At 38.4% G+C, this 21,656-nt stretch overlaps 1 protein-coding gene across 1 annotated transcript in view; it reads left to right on the top strand.

Moving 5' to 3' along the window:
* The window catches only part of LOC122865213 (carbohydrate sulfotransferase 8-like), a 167,067-nt gene that overhangs the window by 16,177 nt on the left and 129,234 nt on the right, over positions 1-21,656 (top strand). The gene's annotated exons all lie outside the window — the stretch shown is intronic.

The following is a 21,656-nucleotide window of genomic DNA, read 5'->3' as shown; positions in this document are numbered from 1 at the left end:
TTCAGGTATACTGTACAGTAGACACCTGTGAGCTGCCCAACCACTGCCACTGTTGGCTTGTGAACAGTTGCTAAGGGTTCCGAGTGCATTACTCATTCCCTTTCCCTGGGCCAGACTTTCCCAGCTGCTCCAGGAAATCAAACCAGCACCTTCCTGCTCGTTTCATATGCTCTATGATCCTGCCTATGTTTGAACCTCTGACTTCATAAAAACAGGCTGTGGGCTTAGTACTGGTGTACTGGTGACACGTGTCCACTTACAACATGTTAGCAGAAGCTCCACTGTAGACTCAATACTTTATTGGCATGTCAGCTAAGTTGACAAAAATTTGGTTTAGTAGAACTCAGATAAAACAGAATCAGGAAAGGGAATATGTTTTAAGTCTAGTGGGTCCTTTTAAAGAGTTTTAAAGCAGCGTGCTTCATGGTCGGAGGAGCACATTCAGTTAGAAGCACAGCAGACGGTCATCACAGCAGAACGCTGGTTGGCGAATATTGAATACCCTTAGTGGAAAGCTGCAGAGCTTAAGTTAAGCTTTGAAGTGGATGTTTAAACTTTCTTTCTTTTTACTTTTGGTTAAAGAAAATCTATAAAATAAAAAGAAAATTTTACTAAGAAATTTCTTTTTTTAATTATCTTTTCTTATCTTGTTTCATTATTTCATACTACAAAACTGGGAATTCAGTAACCCTGCGTTAATACTGCAAACGTCCTGGCAGATGTTCAACCACTGAGACTACTAATTATACTGTTACAGCCGAGGTCATGGCCACTTTCTACCAGATACTTTTTCTTGTCTGCTCACTGGTCTCCAGAAATTTTGTGAAATGAAAATGGATTTTCAAATGCAAATATTTGCTCTGTACACAAAGTGTAAAGAAAAGTACTTTTTCAAAACAAAAGGATTGCATAGATGAGAAAAGAATGGAGTAGTGCAGGTACAGGACAGGCATGTAGTTTGATGTCACCACTGGAGACATTATGGTTGGGATAGTGGATCTGATGTATTAATTATTTTTCTCATTAAACATTTTATTTAATCAAAGTGTTACAGTAGTAGTAGCTGTTGTCAAACTGTAATTGCAGATGAACAGAGGAGTTCTCTAACCTTTTCACTTGACAAGCCGGGAAAAAATGGTGCATTCGATATTGGCTTTCCCTAAATAAATTAGCTAATGCTAGCAAAACATATAGGTTGCATCACTACTGTTGAGAACATACAGTTTCACAAAGGAAATAAGAGTGCAGGGCCAGCTAGTTGATAAGAACCTCTTGTTTGTGTGTACAGATAATTACAAAAGGCCTCCCTGTGATGCATCCAGGCAAGCATTTGGAGGACAGTGACCTGCATATGTGCATATATATATATATATATATATATAAAAAACTTTGTCCTTCACCCTCCGCGGGTGGTCTCATCCTTCGAGCTCGGGTCCTCTACCAGAGGCCTGGGAGCTTGAGGGTTCTGCGCAGTATCTTTGCTGTTCCTAGTACTGCACTCTTCTGGACCGAGATGTCTGGTGTTCTTCCAGGGATCTGCTGAGGCCACTCCTCCAGTTTGGGGGTCACTGCCCCGAGTGCTCCGATGACCACGGGCACCACTGTCGCCTTTCTCGCCCATCTCTATCTCGGAAATGGGCGAGATATATATATATATGATACAAAATCATATATATACAGCTTTATTGTTCTGATGTCACAGAATGACACAGAAAGCCACACATGACTACACACAGTGTACACACAGTTTGATTTTTATATTTTCAACAGCACACAAGTTTTCAGCAGTGGTGCAGATCATAACAGCACATTATCAAGGTCAGCACCTTTGGAGAGATTTTTTAATATCTTCAGCTGAATACGACTATTGTAATGTAGCCGTGATGGCTGACTGCAGATTGATAAAAGACATATCAAAGCCGTATAACAACACCTTTTATTTTGGCTTCGCTTTCATCATTTTCTTGCAGAATGAAACCAAAAACCAATAATACATTCTGACACTGTCCTACTTGTTGCCAAGATGCCTTTCGGCCTCTAGAACGAGGAGAGATCCATTTCTAAGTCACACTATTAAAAATTGTTAAAATATCCTACTGTAACACTACAGCATTTCTTTGTGAAAATGCATGCTGTAGTTTAAGAACACCCCACCACCACCACCACCACCACCACCACCCCAAACATGCAGAGATTGCTCCAGCAACACCTGCATCCATAATTCATGATTTGATCTGGCGAGTTTTCATTTGTTGTTATGAAACAGTCTCACATCTGAGAAACACATGATGCAATTCAGAAAAGGAAGGCACTATACCTTGGAATAGTGGGATCATACCACTACTGTATATGTTTACAACTGCAGTCTCACTTTGTAATCACATCCCCCACCTCAATGTCTTTTTATGCTGTACTTGCACAGAAAACACTTCTCTCTTGTTTATTTAAAAACAATTCTAACTTTATCATCTTTTTTTAACACTTCTGTCATACATTAATACTATGACGACACAGCAATCATGTCGCCATGTAATAGTGACTGTGTCTGTGGAGAGGTGAGAATTATCTTTAAGGGATGGTTCAGATCTTTAACCAGGCTAGCACCATGACTTTGAATGACTTTACCTTTCGCACCACCATCAAGTTGACATTTCTGACTTTTACTAAAATGTCTTGTCAGTTATTGGAGGGATTGTCATGACATTTGGTACACATACCCATGGTGCCAAAAGGATGAACCCCAATAACTTTAGTGATGCTCTTTTTCTCTAGCTCCACCATGAGGTCTACATTTATGATTGTGAGTGAAAAGTCTTTAAAGCTATTGGATGGACTGCTGTCAACTTTGGTACACACATTCATTTTCCCCTCAGGATGAATTGTAACAACTTTGATGATGACTTTGACTTTTCATCTAGTGCCAACATCAGGTCAAATGTTTAATTTGTCAAACTAATGACATTCCCATCAGTCTCAGCTGTACTTTGTGGTTAGTGCTAAAGTTAGCATGCTAATACACTACACTAAGATGGTGAATATGGTAAACATTATACCCAGTGGTGGAAGTAACAAATTACATTACAAAGTTGTATTTTTGACTTTTTTGAGTATTTAAAAAAAAAACTGTTACTTGTAATTAATTGTATACTTAAGTATTGTACTTTGCTACATTTCAAGTTGCGAGAGTAAAAACAAATGTCTCATGAAAAATTCATGATAATGGTAGTGGTTGGAGTGTGACTTTGAATATTTTCCAAATGTTTTTCCTTGAGCCTCCCTGAGTGACTGGGGGGAAATGCATGACCCTCCTCCAACCATAAATAACCATATTTTATTATATTCACACCAGGGGTGTTTCCAGGATTCGAGGATATTCTGTAGGGTTTTTTTTTCATAAACAAGCTCTGTTTTGATGCTTTTTTATGCACTCTGGCACCTTGTTTACATTCAAAGTACGTCTTAATCATTGAAAAATTTTAATGTGTACCTCAAAAACCTGTTTAGTTTTCAGATTAATTATGAATTGTGATGTTAAAAATATTAGATTATTATAATAGAATATTAGTATTAGTATAGAGAAACAGAACACTTCACAATTGATATCATTAAACATTAACTGACTAGAGTATTTTACTGTATTTTCAGATGCAGTTCATGCAGTGTAGTATCTGTACTGCACTGTTAACCTGTCCATCATCTTGGACTATCTCAATTCAATTCAAGTGCTTTATTGGCAAAGAAAATGCCAAAGCATTTTAATACAAATTGTAAAGTCATAATAAACAAAAATACAACAAAATAGAGTACAAGAAGAAGCCATAGTAACGTTACATAAACAGGGACTTTTTATTTATTTTCTGCAGCAGCAAACACAACACACAGCCTTTCACTAACTTTTTTTCTGCAACATGAGCTTATCTACACACTTTAAGGCTGACGTAACTACCCCTAATAGCATAAACTTTTCTGTGACTGCAGCAAACGTGGCTGTACTTCTCTCACAACAAACACTCTAGACTCCCTCACACACACAGGTTAACCCACAAGGCCACACTCCTTAAAGGGGGAGGCTCAGCCGGTAACACACAGGTGCAGTTGTGCTGTGGGTGTGCTAACCAGAGGTGGAAGAAGTTTTCAGGTCCATTACATAAGCAAAAGTATTAATACCAACCTCACTTTGAAAATATTCCACTACAAGTAAAAGTTCTGTGAAACCTTACAAGATAAAAGTATGTAAGTATTAAAGCTTAATGTACTTATAGCACTCATGGTGCAGTAAAATGGTCCCTGTCAGTGTTTTACTATTGTAGGCCTATATGATGTTTCTGGATTAATATTACTGCTGCATTCATGTGTATGTTGCATTTTACTGCTGTAGATGTTTAAGGTTGAGCTAATTTTAACTGCTTTACATACTGTTGGGTAGTTTAATCTACAGCAGTGCATCATATTCTACAAGATCATCGTATGTTTGTCGCCTCACTGTCCTGTGAGGACCGGTTGGAGGACCAGTAAGTGCAAAAAAGTTAATTATTGGCAACTTGGGTGACGTCAGACAAACATCCAAAACTTGGATCCGTGTATATCATAATAAAGTTTGAGGGCCATGCAAATTATGGGAGTTTCCCGGGAGAAACAACAAAATGGGAGGGCACCAGGAGATCTCACTTTGAAACCTGGGAAAAAGGGTAGATATGATATGTGCATCCCCACAGTTCCACTTGCATGGCAGTAGACTCCTAGTCTTGTTTTTACAGAAGGTGGAATCAATTACCAATTCAAATAAAAATAATTAGTTACTCGGGAAAGTAACTTTTGCGTTACTTTTAAATGTCTGTTTCATTTCTCTTGTTAATGCACACAGTTGAAACAGAATCAACTTTTGGAGAAATGCAACCCGACTTCATGCTGCGGTGGCCAATCCAGCGATCAGACCGGTCAAAATGCTTCACAATCATGAAATATCACTGAAACCAGGCGAAGTTGATGGACCAAACTATGATACTCTGCCAGGTGTGTCCTGGCTTGGTTTATTTAGTGTACTGCTTCAACCACTGTGTCTGGCTTGCAGTCTACGCTGAAAAATGGAGTTAACAAGCCACTTCCTTTGGTTTGTGTTCATTTGTTTGAGAGAGAGAGAGAGCTGTGGTCAAGTGACCCCATAGTTTAAATGAGGGGAGGGACCACTTTAGCAAGAAATCAGAGAGTGAATCAGAGAAATTAAACGTTATTTTCTGTTTTTCTCACAGCGGTTACATTCTAAAGCACAAATGAACACGCCCTCACACCCACACCCCGCTGCACAAACCCGCGGCTAATTGCCGCAACACCTGATTTGGTCTGAATGAAGCAGTCGGGTGACGTTACATCATAAAGCGGGGAACAGGCTGCGTTTGTCTGCTGTCCTCTGCAGTACCACCTGAATTACACTTTTTATCAACATAACGAGGCAATGATTTTACTGGATGTATTTGCCAAGTCGCAAAATTCATCAAAAGTTCATACTAAACCTAAAGGGTCAATGAAAAATGACAACATATGACATTTATTTTTTTCCAATATCCAATACAATATCATATATTAGGGAAACATCAGTCTTGGTTATATATTGAAAAAGTCAAAAGCGTGATACAGGACATGTTTACTTGACTATGTTTACTGTTTTGCAGCAAAATACCAAAGCAAATTCCTCGTATATGTAAACCGACTTGGCAATAAAGCTGTTTCTGATTCTGATTGTATGCCCACCATCCACGATGTGGCACTTCCCTCAGTCGAAGGCGTGCCGCTGACCATAATCCGGGCAGCTATTTTGTTTCCTTCAAAACATATTTGAAAAATTAGTAGAATGTAATTTCTAGCAGACAGACTTGGTGGACATTAGTTGAGGCTACAAGTCCAATAATCAACTATCTACCAGCCAGCTTGTTGGTTGCCAGTCAAAAATGAGCAGCAGCAAACTGGCCAAGATAAGAAAACGCACTCTGAGCTTCTGCATGATATGTAAAGGGACTGCAGGATGTCCTCTCAGAGACCCTGCAGCAAGTGCTTGACTAGAGTCAAACTTCGGAAGTACACAAAAAAACGTCTTCTGCTGTCATTGATGGTTAACACTTTTTGTCATGCTGTATAGTGGCTTTAAAGGCTTCTGTTAAGAGTTATCATGTTGCTACTCAGTTTAATCCAAGCATCAGTATCAATACCAGTAAGCAAATAATACCACTTTATGTAAAAAAAACAACAACAAAAACCCCGTAAGTATCACTAAAAGGGGTTTACTTGACAACACATTATCTTTATGAAATTATGAGCTTGGAGCTGCACAAGGCAATGTGTCGTACTTCAATGCAGTGCATCAACACTCAGTATGTAAATGCAACCTGACAACAATTTCCCTCGGGATAAATAAAGTTCTATCTTATCTTATCATACATCCCTAAACCACATGCAGGACTCAACTGGTCTGTCTCTTTGGGAGAGATTCCTGTCCTAGTTGTATTGCATCTATATTAAATGTAATGTGTTTATCTTTATCTAGGGTTAAACAGAGAAGATGTTAATGTTATGTAAGGTAAAGTCAACCATCCGTGGAATCTGAAAATTTCGTCTGTGTGATCAGTAGTTGATGTAGTGCTGGTACACTGAAAAATACTATAGTTCTGTCATCACAATTAAATAGCAATAGACGAGGTGGAAAGTTCAATAATGTACACTAATCCTGTGATTTACAGTAAAATATGGGACCTATTCGCAGAGGTATAATCAGGCTGATTTATCTGCTGCTCTTTCTGCTGAGCATATTAATGTTCATAATCAAACCTAAAGTAATCCCAGCTGGCTTTGAGTTGTTAATGTCAACTGGGTTCCTCTTTTATATACTATAGAGTAGCTGGGAAATAATAATTATCCTTTTAAAAATCCTTTTTAAAAAGTAGCTGGTGTTCCTCAAGTTAACCTTGAGGGTTTAAATTGGTGAGCTGAACTCCTTTTTGGTTTGAGGTCGACCTTGAGGCGTTTCATGCTATGAACGGTGTACAAGCAAACTTGATTAAGTATTTCTGGATTCAATCAATTTTTATAAAAGGTTTAAACATCCCCTTTCCACTTCCGTTTTGAGGCTTACCAAAGTTGCTGACTGTGTCTAGAATTTTGGAAGCCTTACTTTTTTTGCTGAGTCATTTTTTTCCAGAATGAATGAATGAATCGTGTCTTAAGTCAGACGTGCAGCCGAGATCTAAGACGGCAGGAATTGTCTGTGATGTTACAGCTGGCGTTGCACTATTGGTACCTCTGCTCAGCAAAATGATTTGAATTTGACCTGTAGCTTTTGTAGTAAGTGTTGTTACAGCGAGGTGAGGTCAGACGTCAGACGTCAGAAGGGTTTAGCGGTGCCTATGCCTCAGGCTTCAAGCTCCCCTCCAACAGACTTTCTGAATTAACAAGGGTTAAATGGAAAAAGCTGATGATGGCTTTCTCAGATACACTTTTAACCAGTTTAGTTGTTTTAGCCGTGTTAGCTGCTAGCTGATAGGGAAGACATTTTTGAATTTTAGTGAAATATCTTATTATCTTAAATATCTATTATTGGATGGATTGCGACACATTTTCGCAAAGACATCCGGTTCCCAGACAACGTATCGTAATGACTGAATTTTCCTCTAACGCCACCATGAGGTTGACATTCGCAGTTTTCAGTGAAATGTCTCATAAACAATTGGATGGCTTGCCATGAAATTTTGTACACACATTCATGTTTTCAACATTCATTTGGGCAACACTTGGTTCGAGACTGAATATTTGCAAAACTAATGACATTCCAATCAGCCTCAGTTGTACTTATTTAATGCTAATTAGCAAATGTTAGCACGCTAACTTGCTAAACTAAGATGGTGAACATGCTAAACAAAACACTTGCTAGGATCAGCATGTTGGCATCCTCAGTGTGAGCATGTTGTCATACTGATGTTAGCATTTAGCTCAAAGCACTACTGTGCCTATACAGCCTCAAAGAGCTGCTTGCGTGGCTGTAGACTCTTAGTCTTGTCTAAAGAATAAGAATCACTGTTACACTCTTAACACTGCAGGAGCAGCTGTAATTTGCCGTAGTTAATTGTTGGTGACATTACAAGAGAGACAGACAATACAGGATTGACACTCTCATTGTAGAGCAAAACATCAACAGCGCCGTATGACAGCGTAAATGACATGAGACTGAATATAAACACAGCACAAGCTAATGAATTGCTCCAGTGCAGCAGACTTGGTATATAGCAGTGATTTTTGAGCAGTGTAGTTGTCAGGGTCACAATTACGAGCAGGTTCAAGTGAACACAACTTGAGAAAGCTGCAAGAATCTACTGGTGTGTTAAAGTCACCGATGTGCAAAGTACTTGCAAGTGTGGCTTTCAGCTTTTGGAAGCTGAAATCGCTGTGTGACTCACTGTAACCTTGCTGTTGACAAGCTTGCTTGTGTTGAGTCTGACCTTGACGCACACTGAATGAAAGGCAACTGGGAGCAAAGGCCAGAGACAGCAGCGGTTGTCACTGCTGTCCAGTGCGAGGCTTCGCTCTTACTAATTTGAGATATTATTGTCAAACTGCTTGCTGTGTAATAACCCAGCTCCAGCACCATCAAAGCAAACAACACCAGTAGCTGCGATCACTTTGTAGTGCTCAAGCTAACCCTTTATGAGACCAGTCAGGACAATTCAGTAATAGTAATAATTAGTTTAAGTCTTAAGAAGAGTCTGTCAGTGTGGGCTCCTGGGAGCAAGGAAGTACATCCAAAACCCTGACCAGGTACAAGATAATAAAAGCCAAGACAGTGAAATAGAAAATTGATTGATTTTCCCTCAGTGGTTTATTCAGCAATGTTAACTCCCACTGGCAACCAGACATCAATAAAGAAACAGTTACATTGTGTATATTTGACATTTTGTAGATTCTTTCAAATTCAATTGTGAATGTCATCTTTGTTTTCATTACATCCTTCTTTGGTTGTTTTTTAGTAACATGTTAAGTCTTTAGTCTTAGACTTTACAGAAACTAACGCACAGGGAGGAGTGAGTCAGTGGCAGAAATCATCAATCAACAACCAAAAGGTCATAGGCTTGATTCCAGCACCAGCTAATTTGCGTCCCTCAGCAGTCATGTGTTCTGTTAAAATTCCCTTTAACAAAATGCTGACTGCCTGTTTCTACTCTACTTTATGAGTGCTAGGTGAAATGTAAAAATCCCCACTCATGAAAGCAAATGTTTTGGCACCAAAAATCCTATACATTTTCATATTTTAGCATATGCATAAAAAGAATTGACTGAGCAAAAATGAGGGCCAAATTGTTCAGTTGCAGGCACAAGCAGACTGAGACTAAGAACATTTAATAGTTATGTGTTTGAGTGAAGCATATTTGAATGAGCCAAAAACAATCATAAATGTGTTCTGCAGCATTTCCACATTCACCATTTCAATCCTTTTAGAGGCAGTGAGCAACTTTTTGCTAGCCAGAGACCTATCTGACAAATGAATCACAGAAAATACTTTTTTCCTTTTCAAAATCTGCCAGCTAGGAGGAACTCAGAGTAATGGAAATGTGTTTCTGGCAATAAAATTGGCTACAGTCTAGTGATTTTTTTAAAATTCTGAGTACCCCTTCCCTAAATCCCATGAACCTTGGGCTTCTCCTGTTCATCTGAATCAAATGTGATAGCGATTATGAAATATACATTATCAAATTTATTCAATTCGGACCAGGCTGAATAAATGCTACAAAATGTGATTCTTGGAGCATTGTTTCCATTTTTATGAGTCTAGAGGGAATTGTGTATTTATTCATTTAAGTGGTTAAGGTTAGTGACAATATATTTATGCATGCACATAATTCATTTTTTTTTTTTGGCTCCTATTCTTGCTAGAACTGTGCATGCCTGTGGGAAAATTGCTACTTAGGCCTAACTGAGCAAGCATCTTAAATAAATCTCTGGGGTGAATAACACTTTTGTCTGTTTCAGTCTAAAGCTGTAATGAATTGACATCCATCATTTTTAACATTTTATACTAGTCTTCAGTAAAGATGTTGTGGCAGTATTCACTGATAATGGCCAGGTATTTTATTTATGGAAATGTTGAGTGCAACTGTCACTTGACTTGGGGAGTTTAGAACAAAATATACATATTAGACCATAGATTGGTACCGTAATAGGAAATCAAAATGTAAATGTCTAATCAGTAGGCAGTTGCTGAATGTGACTGAGAGGGGCGAAAGCAAAGATATTCTGTATTGTCCTCCGTCCATTGGCTCAGGCGTGTGCAATGTAAATATAGCATCAGTTCAAAATCAGCCTGGAACCTTTGTTGCATCCTTTCCCATCTCATCTGACTGATCATCACCGTGAGCCGTCAGATAAAGCAGAATACCATAAAAAATAATCTTTTAAAGTGCTTTTCCCCTCAAACGCTCAGGTGGTCCTGGGTCATGACGCTCCCCTCAGGGAGGAATCTTTCAAATCTGCTTTTAAAACATCTATTTTTGTGTGTTGTGTATCCTGCAGTGAACATACACTTCCAAGGGAGAGAAATGCAGTACACTTGCATTTCTAACTGATTCACCGTGGTCTACAAAATACTTGTAAAAGATAAAATGCAACACGAAACTGAACAACTATGAAATATCAAATAGGACTTCACCAAGTTATTTTTTAGCAAAACAGTTTCCATTTCCACTTTCAAAACTGATAGAACAAGAATTACACTCAACCAAAAACACACCAGCATTACTAGTTCTATTTTCTGTCTGTTCCACTTCACATTTCCCATCCGAAGGATACATTTTATGTGCACACGCTGTATAAGAAGGCAAGTGTTGAATGATGTTTCGAGGGGTATGAAAACATGTATGTGGCCGCCCATGCTCAATCATGAGAAATACATGCTGCATAAGAGGAAGGAAGGCATCAATGCCAGGTCTGAGTAGCCTATGTGTAGTAGTAATACTACAGTGTAAATGTCATTTACTCACTTATTCACTTGTTGCATGTTTATACTGTGTCTCATCAAAAGATCAATGTCTGTGATGCTCTATTGTAAAATGCTACCTTGGTATTTCAGTCTGAAAAGGGCATCTAGGGCATAAAGGGCATCCCCAATCTGAACATTGTCCGGGCATTCGTATGTATTACCTGTATCTTGGCAAGACTTCGATCTTGTTTTGAGACATGTTAGGATTCAAGACTAATATGCATATCAAGCAAGTAAAGCTGAATTTTAGAGTTTTGAATTCAATTGAGTTTCAATTTCCTGACAAAAGAGAAACTGCACTGAAAGAGGGTATGGTTGTTATTCTGCAAAAATAATTTATCTCAATTTATAACTCTCCTCCTCCTGTGGACAGGTGTTGTAAATTAACGTTTTGCTACAAACACTAAATACAGTGCATCTGGTTCTTGTGCATAATTGTACAGTACAATAAACTTAAACTTCTGAGTAGTCTTAGTTTTCTCAGCTGTAAAGATAAAAGAAACGGTTTGACATTAAACATTTAACCAGAAGGGATTGACAGACGTTGTTTATAAGATTACTTTTAAAACAAAAAAAAAATCTGTATATTTTTCAGAATGTTTTGTAGAAAAGTGATGGATGTGGCACCATACTCTGATCATGTCACTTTTATAAGGTGATCCAGTGTTCACACCAGGGAGACTCAACGGCAGGCAAACTGCAGAAGCAGAAACGCAAAAGTAGCAAAAATGACTGCTGCCAGCAGCAGGAAAACATTTTGATCACAAAACACACACAATCTCAGTATGCAGGCTTCACCCATGAATGGCTTATAATCACATTATTCCCATGATTAAAGAAAGAAATTGTTGTCTGTATGCAAATGTAGACACTGCTTATTTTTTCTCTTACTCTGAAGTTTAGAGGAGTATCGATTTTGTGACATGTGTCCCGCCGGTCGTGCTAATCCTCATTAATGCGGCGCCACCACGCTTCATATACTGTCTGAGCAAATGTGAAGAAAGGTCACTGTGGTCACAGAATGATTCTTTTTTTCTGCACCAGGACAAATTTATTTCAAAGTTTCAATCTATAGGAATATGGGGTTTGAAGTGATGAACAACATGTATACATGACTTGCCACTAAGAGCATTTGTATCTGAAAAGCTGGAAAAGCCAAACACTGTAACTGGTATGATATGTGTTGTTTTTTCCAGATACAACCACTACAGATACTGTTGCTACTACAGATCAATATCCGTAGTTGGTGAAACATGTCACATTTTTTCAATAAGCAGCCCCTCTCTAGTGCTGCTGAACCCTTAGAGACAGAAACTCACCTTCTCTTCTTCACTCATGCATCTTTTACAACAAAGTTCAAGCAGCATAAAGGTGTTTTTGCATGCTTTATCCCATTTGGCTGAAAAAGTGTGCTGTGGGCTGTTCTGTAGGAGTTGTTGTGATGTGCTGTGTTCATGTGCTGTAGGAACCTAGACTCCCAAGATTTGACAGCTGGCTGATGAACAGCAGCCTTTTTGGAAGAATCTTTCAAATTCACATAATCCTTTTGACAATGGCCCCATTCACTTTTTGTTTTTGTTCCTAGTTTGATTTTCTGACAGCATAGCTTGTGAATGCAATGCTGTTTGGCTGTTGACTCTCAAGTTTGGGTTGGTTCATGTGCTTCACAGCAGCACATGAATGCACCACAGACAACACCAAAACACATTACAGAGAATTTGGTCAGAAGGGCATTTTCCCCCCTTTTGTTTTACATGATTTTACGCTCCTTTCTTTTTTCTTTTTTCTTTGTTTAATTTCTGTTATTAAGAGATGGTTTCTGAAGTGTACTGTGGGTTTTATAATCTCACCTGCATAAACTCTCCTTTGTTCCTGCCTGTGTAATAACTAGGCGTGTAATTAACCCTCTCACATTTCTCACTCTTATTTTATTCTTAGTTACCAACATTTCCAGTTTTGTTTTACAACTGATAACATTTGCAAAAATATATTTTGACCTTTGCTTAAAGAAAAAACAGTATTTGGCTGGCTGTTTACACATTCATGAGCAGAGAGGTTTTAGTTTACAAGTACTTGTTTTTCACCAAGTGGTACCTCTCTCTTTCTATCTATTTTTTTCAAAATCTGTGTCAATTGAAATATTTGACTGAAGAACATATAGCAGCTTGAGGATAACACATCACTGTGTTGCTTCAGTCTTACAGAGAACCAGGTAAGCCCTGGCTCCCTCTGGGCATGAGCGTGCGTGATGTGCTGTGCACACTGAGTGATATTGACATCCATTGTCAACATACACCTTTCACATTGTGCAAAGGGCATAGAGCTTTTCTCAGCCTCTGGGTCACAATAGGAAGTGGGTCATGCACTGGTAGCACTGAAAGCATGGGCCCATTAAACCTCCCACCAGGTATTTGAATTTGGGAATTAGAGGGGGCAGTATTTCCACATTAGTTGTGAATCTGGGCACAGAAATAATGAAATAACTCTCCATCAACAACTGGCATCAAATTGCACATAATATAATTATATAAATATATCAATGACAGTAGCTGTTGAACAAAATTGGGGTCTTTTGAATGCTGATCACGTCATCTGCTCGCCTCTGTCGAGGCTACCCTATCTTGCATTAATATCTGAAGCAATTCTTGTTTTATTGTAAAGCCAGTTAACCACACCACATTAAACATTAACCACATCAGTGTATTTTAAAACTTTATGTGAATGTAATGTGTAATGAATGCATTTGGAAAATAACACACAGTAAATTACATTATAGACAAAACATGCAGCTTAGTTGTCACTGACCTCATGAATTATTGGTGGGAGGAATTTTAAAACTACTCTTAATGCACCTTTAAACCAGCCAACCCACAGGAGACCTTAGGGTTCCTGTCTGTCTCAGTGATGCTTGAGCTAAACATGCCCTGCACAGGGCCCTTTGCAAGTTGTGTAGTAAATATTGCACTTTATTCAATTTTGATTATGATCTATCAGAGCTGCCAACTCTGATCACTGCAAAGGTGCCTGCAAAACAAGTGCTGCAAAGTACAGTACATTAAATTAATTTCAGAGCAGGAGGAGACACAATATTCCCAACACTGTTTGAATCTGGGATCTATGGATTTTCGTGTTTTTATTCTAAACTTCTTCAACCTTGTTTCTGTAAGGTTTGCTCATACGATTGTTTAAAAAAACTCTCTTAACTGCACAAGCTTGTCATAAATTGCTCGTTTCAACTTGATAAACACAAATTATCTTAAATCAGTCCTAGGTTCTTGCATGAGGCCCATTGTTGAGAATATGGATGATTCCGTTAAAATAATAATGTTTGCAATGTGTGTTTTCTAATGTGCAAAACAGCATTAAAGGGAAACTTCACTGATTTTACCCATCAACGTCTGTTTACAGGACTTGGGCAGTACTACTACATATCATAAAAGTTGTATAAAGCTTTTTGTGGCTCCAAAGGGAGCGGTGCAAAATCTGATAAATGTCCTCAGGTGATGACACTTGAGTCAGCGTTGGTTGGGGCTTAAGACTACAAGTTGAAAAAAATGAAAAAAATCGGGGTGTGTGGAGTTTGAAGTGAGCTTACCAGATATGTGTAGAATGGATGAATTGGTGAGAAAAGCTATGCACAACACTAAAGGAAATACCATTTATTAAGAAAAATGGTCACCAAAATCAAGAAAGAAAAAGTGCCAAGCAACTAAAACAATTTACAGTGGGAAAATAAATGAAAGATTCTGAAAATTAACCCTTGACTATGGCACCCAGACTTTGTACTGCTTTGTTTTAGGGTCTTCTAGTCATGACTCCTTCATATTTAATCCTTTCATGGTAGCAACATTTATTTTTCTCATTTTCACATACTTGTATTACAAGATATGGTGCGACTGTTTCATAAAATTTCAGGACACCAGGTCCATAACAGGAATGTGGGAATAGATTTAATCACAAAAAATGTCTTTTTTTTAAGTTAGTGCACAACACCAAATGATGCTCAAATAATACATCTTACACAACTACTAAACAGACTAAATTTGTTACAACATCAAAGTATTTCAAAGAACTGTGGTTTTAACCTTGCTTGTTAATTAGGTTTGAATTCCGCCCCTTGCATTTTCTAATGAAGGACACAAGCATGTATTTCATGTAATGTTCAAAGGTCCCATTGTGCTCAGACAAGAATTAGAAAAACATGAAATGAATTCAAAAAGGGAAATGCATTTGAGTTTTGCGATCTGTCTCCGTAGTGTCCCTCCATAGCATGATTTGTACACGCTAATAGCATGCTGATTGAACACATCTGTGAGGGAAAGCCAGCTTTCAATTTAATTAAGTTCTAATTAGCATTAGGGTGTTCAGTGGCACAATCATTTCATTGAGAGCTGAGAGCATAATTCCCTCAAGGACAGAACCAAAGAGAACAGCTTCGTAGATGCCTCGGTATTAACAGGGTATACGTTGCAAGTGTGCTGTCTCGCTACCAATGGTGTCGTTTAAATGTTTTTAATTGCTATTAGGATATAGGCACTTTGCATGTGATCCTTTCTTTCTGGCTAGACATACTTGCATGTAATTAATTCAGAAATATGTCTAAGGGTAAATATGGGAGGCTATTGTAATGGTTTGGTTTTGTCATTTCAAATTATTCACTGGTTATGCTTGCGTTCCTCTCGTCAGTGGACAATCAGAAGGGAGCTAAGAAGCCAATGATTTTACCATCCAGCTTTCCTTTGTACTGCATACTGTACTCACATAAAAAATAAACCAGCAAGCTTCCACAGAATTAACAAAGCAGACAAGCATCCAGTATATCTGGAGGATGTGGTATGACCTCCCTCCTGGCAACCTGCAAAATCCTTTGACAATTAAAAAATAGTTGAGTGAGATCAGTACAGATTCAGCACTATTGATTTGAGTGTTTACCCATGTGGAGAACTTGGGCAGGAACTTGGGCAGGAATATGGTCAGCGCTCGAGGCAGTAAATCCTGAGCAGGTCAAGGTTTAGCGGATACTTGAATAAGCCAAAGGACGTTTCTACAAAAGGCTGAGGTTTAATGAGTTCTTATGTGAATCCAGTAAAATTAGGCCAAGGTAACAACACAAAAAATGTTTTCAGTGAAATGTAAACCAGAGGACACAACACATTTCTAGCAAGCCATGCATTCAGATGACATGTCAAGCTAGTTGGGCCAATCAGTGCACTTTAACCTGTTCTTTGCTTGGGTAAGTTAGATCAGGGTTCGAGAATGGTGTCATTTGTCATGGGATTTATGACAGCACAGCCTGACACTCACTGCAGGGCCTAGTGATAGATCAAATCATTTAACATGAAAGCTTCCACAGGAATGCTTCCCATTGTTTGGCACATTTTACTGTGTATTGATAACTGTAACCATGGTCCCCACACCTTCTTATACATCAGATTCAAGGACTTTTCAAGGACTTTTCCAGGCCTAATTCCTTAAACTTTCTATTCTATCTATTTATATTGTTGTACAAAATATATAAATCCAAACACTTTCAATGACCCATATCTATTTATGTCAATTTTCAAAAACTTTCAAGGCCAGGATTTTCCCCCCTCATATTCTCAAACTTTCAAGGATTTCATGAATTATTGGTGGGAGGAATTTTAAAACTACTCTTAATGCACCTTTAAACCAGCCAACCCACAGGAGACCTTAGGGTTCCTGTCTGTCTCAGTGATGCTTGAGCTAAACATGCCCTGCACAGGGCCCTTTGCAAGTTGTGTAGTAAATATTGCACTTTATTCAATTTTGATTATGATCTATCAGAGCTGCCAACTCTGATCACTGCAAAGGTGCCTGCAAAACGAGTGCTGCAAAACGAGTGCTGCAAAGTACAGTACATTAAATTAATTTCAGAGCAGGAGGAGACACAATATTCCCAACACTGTTTGAATCTGGGATCTATGGATTTTCGTGTTCTTATCCTAAACTTCTTCAACCTTGTTTCTGTAAGGTTTGCTCATACGATTGTTTAAGAAAACTCTCTTAACTGCACAAGCTTGTCATAAATTGCTCGTTTCAACTTGATAAACACAAATTATCTTAAATCAGTCCTAGGTTCTTGCACGAGGCAAGAAAATATGGATGATTCCGTTAAAATAATAATGTTTGCAATGTGTGTTTTCTAATGTGCAAAACAGCATTAAAGGGAAACTCCACCGATTTTACACATCAACGTCTCAAACTTTCAAGGATTTCAAGGACCCGTGGAAACCCTGTGTAACTATGGCAACATTTTGTTTTATCTCATTTTATGCCAACACTTGAATATTTTTATTGCTGTGTTACCACCACAAATGTTAGTGATACACTCACACACACCGCCTTCAGCTGCAGATTGAGAATCAATTTCATCAGCCAATGTGTGCTTATATTTACATTTTAGGCATTCAGCTAATGCAGCTAATCCAATTTAAATTCCTAGATTAATATGATTTGTTGTTGGACCTCTTTAAGGCATTAAATCAAGGCCAAAATATTGTGTAATTGTTGTTGTTGTTATACTTAATGCACCATTGGCTACAGAGTGTATCTGTCTTGTACATTTACTGCATATATTTATATCTTGTGTGCTTCTCACTAAGACCAGCTAGCAGGTGTCCAGGAGATCCCTGTAATCAATCTACTACTTGCACAAGAACTGAATAGATACAGGTGGACTGTATGGTCATACAGACATACAGTCATGCCAATCATTTATCATGAGCTACTGCTTAAACCCCAATGTTTAGAAAGTTTCGACTCTTATAGGTGAGCTTATGGTCACTGTTTGACAGGTGAGGTTGAGACAGAGATGCACTTCCTCCCTACAATGTAAAGAATTCAGTGAAATAAGGAACGTTTACTTTAACAAGTTCAACTCTGTAATCTCAGATTTCAAAGCACTAAATGACCTCTCAAATTTAAAAATGCTCCTAGGAGAAGGAGGCAGGCCGTATCTTGCTGCCCAATATGTATCAACATGTCACAACCTGAGGGACAGTGAGTGACCTACGCTGCACACACACACACACACACACACACACACACACACATTAATTGAATTCATAGCACCACCTATTGGCAACAGGAAGTTAGCCTTCAATGAAGTAGCCCTCGGGCCACGTTTCATCTAGATGTACAAAATTTGGGAGGCAGATATTATTATATCTTATATTATATATTATATATCTAGATAGTCTCTAGACTTTAAAAAAGTCTCTTGGAGCCATACTCTAAACCCAACAGGTAGTCAACCATTTTGAATTTACAGGCTCCGTACTTTGACAAACTCCTCTTTTAATCATTAAGAATTAATCAGATCGACTTCAAATTTTGGCATTGCGATCTGAAATACTTTGCGATGAAAAGTCTGTGTCCATGTCTGTGGCATGGCATGGCGTCGAATTTCCATGTTTTGATTTGTCAGAAATAGTACCTGTGCTACCTCGACTCCACATCGTCAGATTTTTTCCAAATTTCACATGTTTGACGAGAGTCCCGGCCTGAGGACATCTACATGCCAATTAGGAGTTAATCATAATTTCATTTACATGAAATGCCGCGGACTTGGCACATCCCGACGTACGGGAGGTGTGAGGGTCCGTTCATCACTGCTTGTAGCTTTAATTTGTATTTGCATTTTTATTAACTGCAACGCTACATTTTACATAGTCTACATTCTATTTTATTTAATGTTGTTTTTTTCTTATGTGTATATACAGTATATATTTCTAACAGAAATATCACAATTCTTCTGTTTATATAAAAAAAAATTATGTTACCTATATTGCTATTTGGTCTATCCCGTGTGATCATGATTTTCTGCTTGTTTGGCAACAGCTGCATATGAAATAGTACCACAGACAGATGTTTGATCCAAAGACTATTTTGCATATCCATACGCCATAAAGTTCTCACACAGATCAATGGCTGTGTTTCAAACAAAATATTTCCTCAAACACTCTTCGTCCTCTGTAGTACAAATGAGAAAATGAATCTGTACCTTCCTGATGTAAATTACTCTCGGTTTTGTGCCATGTACAGGTATGTACAGGAAAGAGCAATGATGCACTGTGTTCATCACAAAACAAGACAAGCATTTGTTGATTATATTTGAGATATTCAGAGAAATGTGATGTGATGTGTCACACACGTGTGTGTTTGTCTTTAATTGCAATATGATATACTTTATTGTGCCCATAGGGACATTTTCTTGGGCTCAGTGTCGCCACAAAAATTGAGTTTTACACACTCCATCTCTCCTTAAACTTTGTTCGTACAGCTGATTCCTTTAAATCCAACCTTCCTCTTGATTACTTGCTCCCCCTTTGACAGGCAGAGGCAAATATTATGAATACCTCCTTAATACTGAGTTGCACCAACATTGCACCATCTGTCTCTAAGTATGTCAAGGCGTAAAAGTTCCTCAGCCTGTCTCCTCCCTTCCATCTACTTCTTCCTTTCATGACTGAAGTGCATTTAATAGTGTATACTGTAGATTTCGGCCGGTTTCACCTGATTATTCGGTTCATGGAAGAGCAGGCGACCTACTGCAGATTTTAATTAGAGTTGTTGATGAGTTTCAGTGCATGTTACTAAGAAGTGCCCATTGTGTATAATTGTAGGAGTTTTAAATGGTGCATGAGACAATAGAGCCTAACCGCCAAATGAGCCATTTGTCTGGCATATCAGGGTCAGGTGTGTTGCTGGCAGAGAAAATGGGCAGTAGCTTTGACCCTATGTGTAGTGGCCAATCAAACTACATTATTATTATTTTTTTAATCTGATAGAAATTTAGAAATGAAAAACTGCTACCAAAAAGCATTTGGACAACACAGAAACCACAAAAAAACATGCTGTCCAGAGAGCTCAAAGCAGCTTGATTTATTTTCCCCCTGTGAAAAGAGTAGCAGCAGATCCTCAACATTGCAAGCACGAATACAAGAATCAAAATCACACTGAATCACAAAACCACCAAAAAAACAAGGTACTAGATTTTTCTAACTTGATTTTAATGCCTTGTAAAAAAAGGTTGGGTGTCCTTTTTGTTCTACCAAAAATGCTGGCATGTAATTTATCTACTCTACTCTGCTGGTCATTGAGCTGCTGTGAGGCCCTAAGTATAAACAGAAACTAATCTGTAACCTCATCTGAGAGGTGTGTAGCGGAGCACTGCAGTGCCCGGTGGCAGGTATTGGGCTGACATGATATGGCGAGGATGTGTTGTATTTGAGCATGTCCGATTGTGTTGGAGCTGTCATCACCTGCTCTACCAGAACTGGTAGCTATCCTGAGGCCAGGTCACCGTCACACAGCTTTCACATTTGTGAGGGAGTTGGGAGATGTTTTTGGCATGGCAGTAATTTGGTAGCCTTTACTGTACTGGGAGGTACATTACATAATGCCATTTGACTTGTGACTATCTATTTATTTGTTTATTCCAAACAGTAGGGAGCAAGTGGGAATGGAGCCAAAGGAACAGCTGTGGTTCAGTATGCAATATAAATTCCATCACCACCACCAGAAAACAGAGGGGTGTGTTACATATAATTGTGATTAAAAATTCAGAAAGTGAATGTGTGGGCATTGATTGGTCTCTCATTCACAAAATGTGTTTAATGTGCTTTATGTATGTATCAGTTTTTACATGTGTAAGATACAGATATTATTGCCTATTTTCTGGAGCCGCTGATTATTTCCAGATGAAAATTTCAAATGGCGCAATCAAAATATGACCACTTTCATCTCAGCATGTGAGGGACAAAATTTGTGCACAGACCTGCATGGTTTGTTGCAACATTAATGCATTATGAATTCAGGATTCTGACTCTATCACTTCAGTGTACTGGCACCGTTGTGTTATTGCCTCACATTTACATAAAGAATGTAGTCAAGGTATTGTTTGCGTGTACATTACCTTCTTGCTGCTGAATAGAGGAACCCTTTTTAAAATATCTATAGACCTTTTCTACCAGTAAGTGGCAGCGTGAGATAGCTAGCAGGGTTTATGGCTGATCTCCTGCACTGATTGCCGAAGCTCATCACAGCAGTGTGGCGAATGCATTAATTCATCCCAGAGATTACCGGCTGTCATAAATAAAGACAATTAGCAATGCTTTGAACATGATCCTATAGCAGCTTCCGTTCCCTCACTTGTCAAATTCCCTTGCAAGTAATCATTAATTCATGAAACAGGCCTGGCAATGGCTTCCATGTCTTTTTGTTTACTAGCCAACACTGTTCACTTTCACTGACACACTAGAGGGGCTAGACATGAATGGTAGAAAATTATAGCATAACATTTTCTAGGACATCTGAAATGCTCCCAACCTTTGGGCAGAAGCAGGTGATTAGAATATGCAGTGAGATAATGAAAATGGATTTTGTTGGGTTTCTTTGACAATGTGTCTTGTTCAGCCCACATGGAGTGTTTGATTCATGCTTGTTAGCTGTTAATATGAAAAAATATATATATTTCTAATGCTTAGAACTTTGATATCTGATTACAGGGATGTAAAAACTTTGAGGAGATGTGAAAAAAAAGAAGAATGAAGGTTACACATTGTAACCATAGTTTTGTGAAAGGAGGTGGTGCTGAGCCAGAGAGGATCCAGAAATGTCA

This window comes from Siniperca chuatsi, linkage group LG1 (genome assembly GCF_020085105.1).
Source record: "Siniperca chuatsi isolate FFG_IHB_CAS linkage group LG1, ASM2008510v1, whole genome shotgun sequence".
Classification (NCBI taxonomy): Eukaryota; Metazoa; Chordata; class Actinopteri; order Centrarchiformes; family Sinipercidae; genus Siniperca; species Siniperca chuatsi.
Note: the sequence above shows the minus strand (reverse complement) of the source record. Positions and strands in the feature narration are given on the sequence as shown.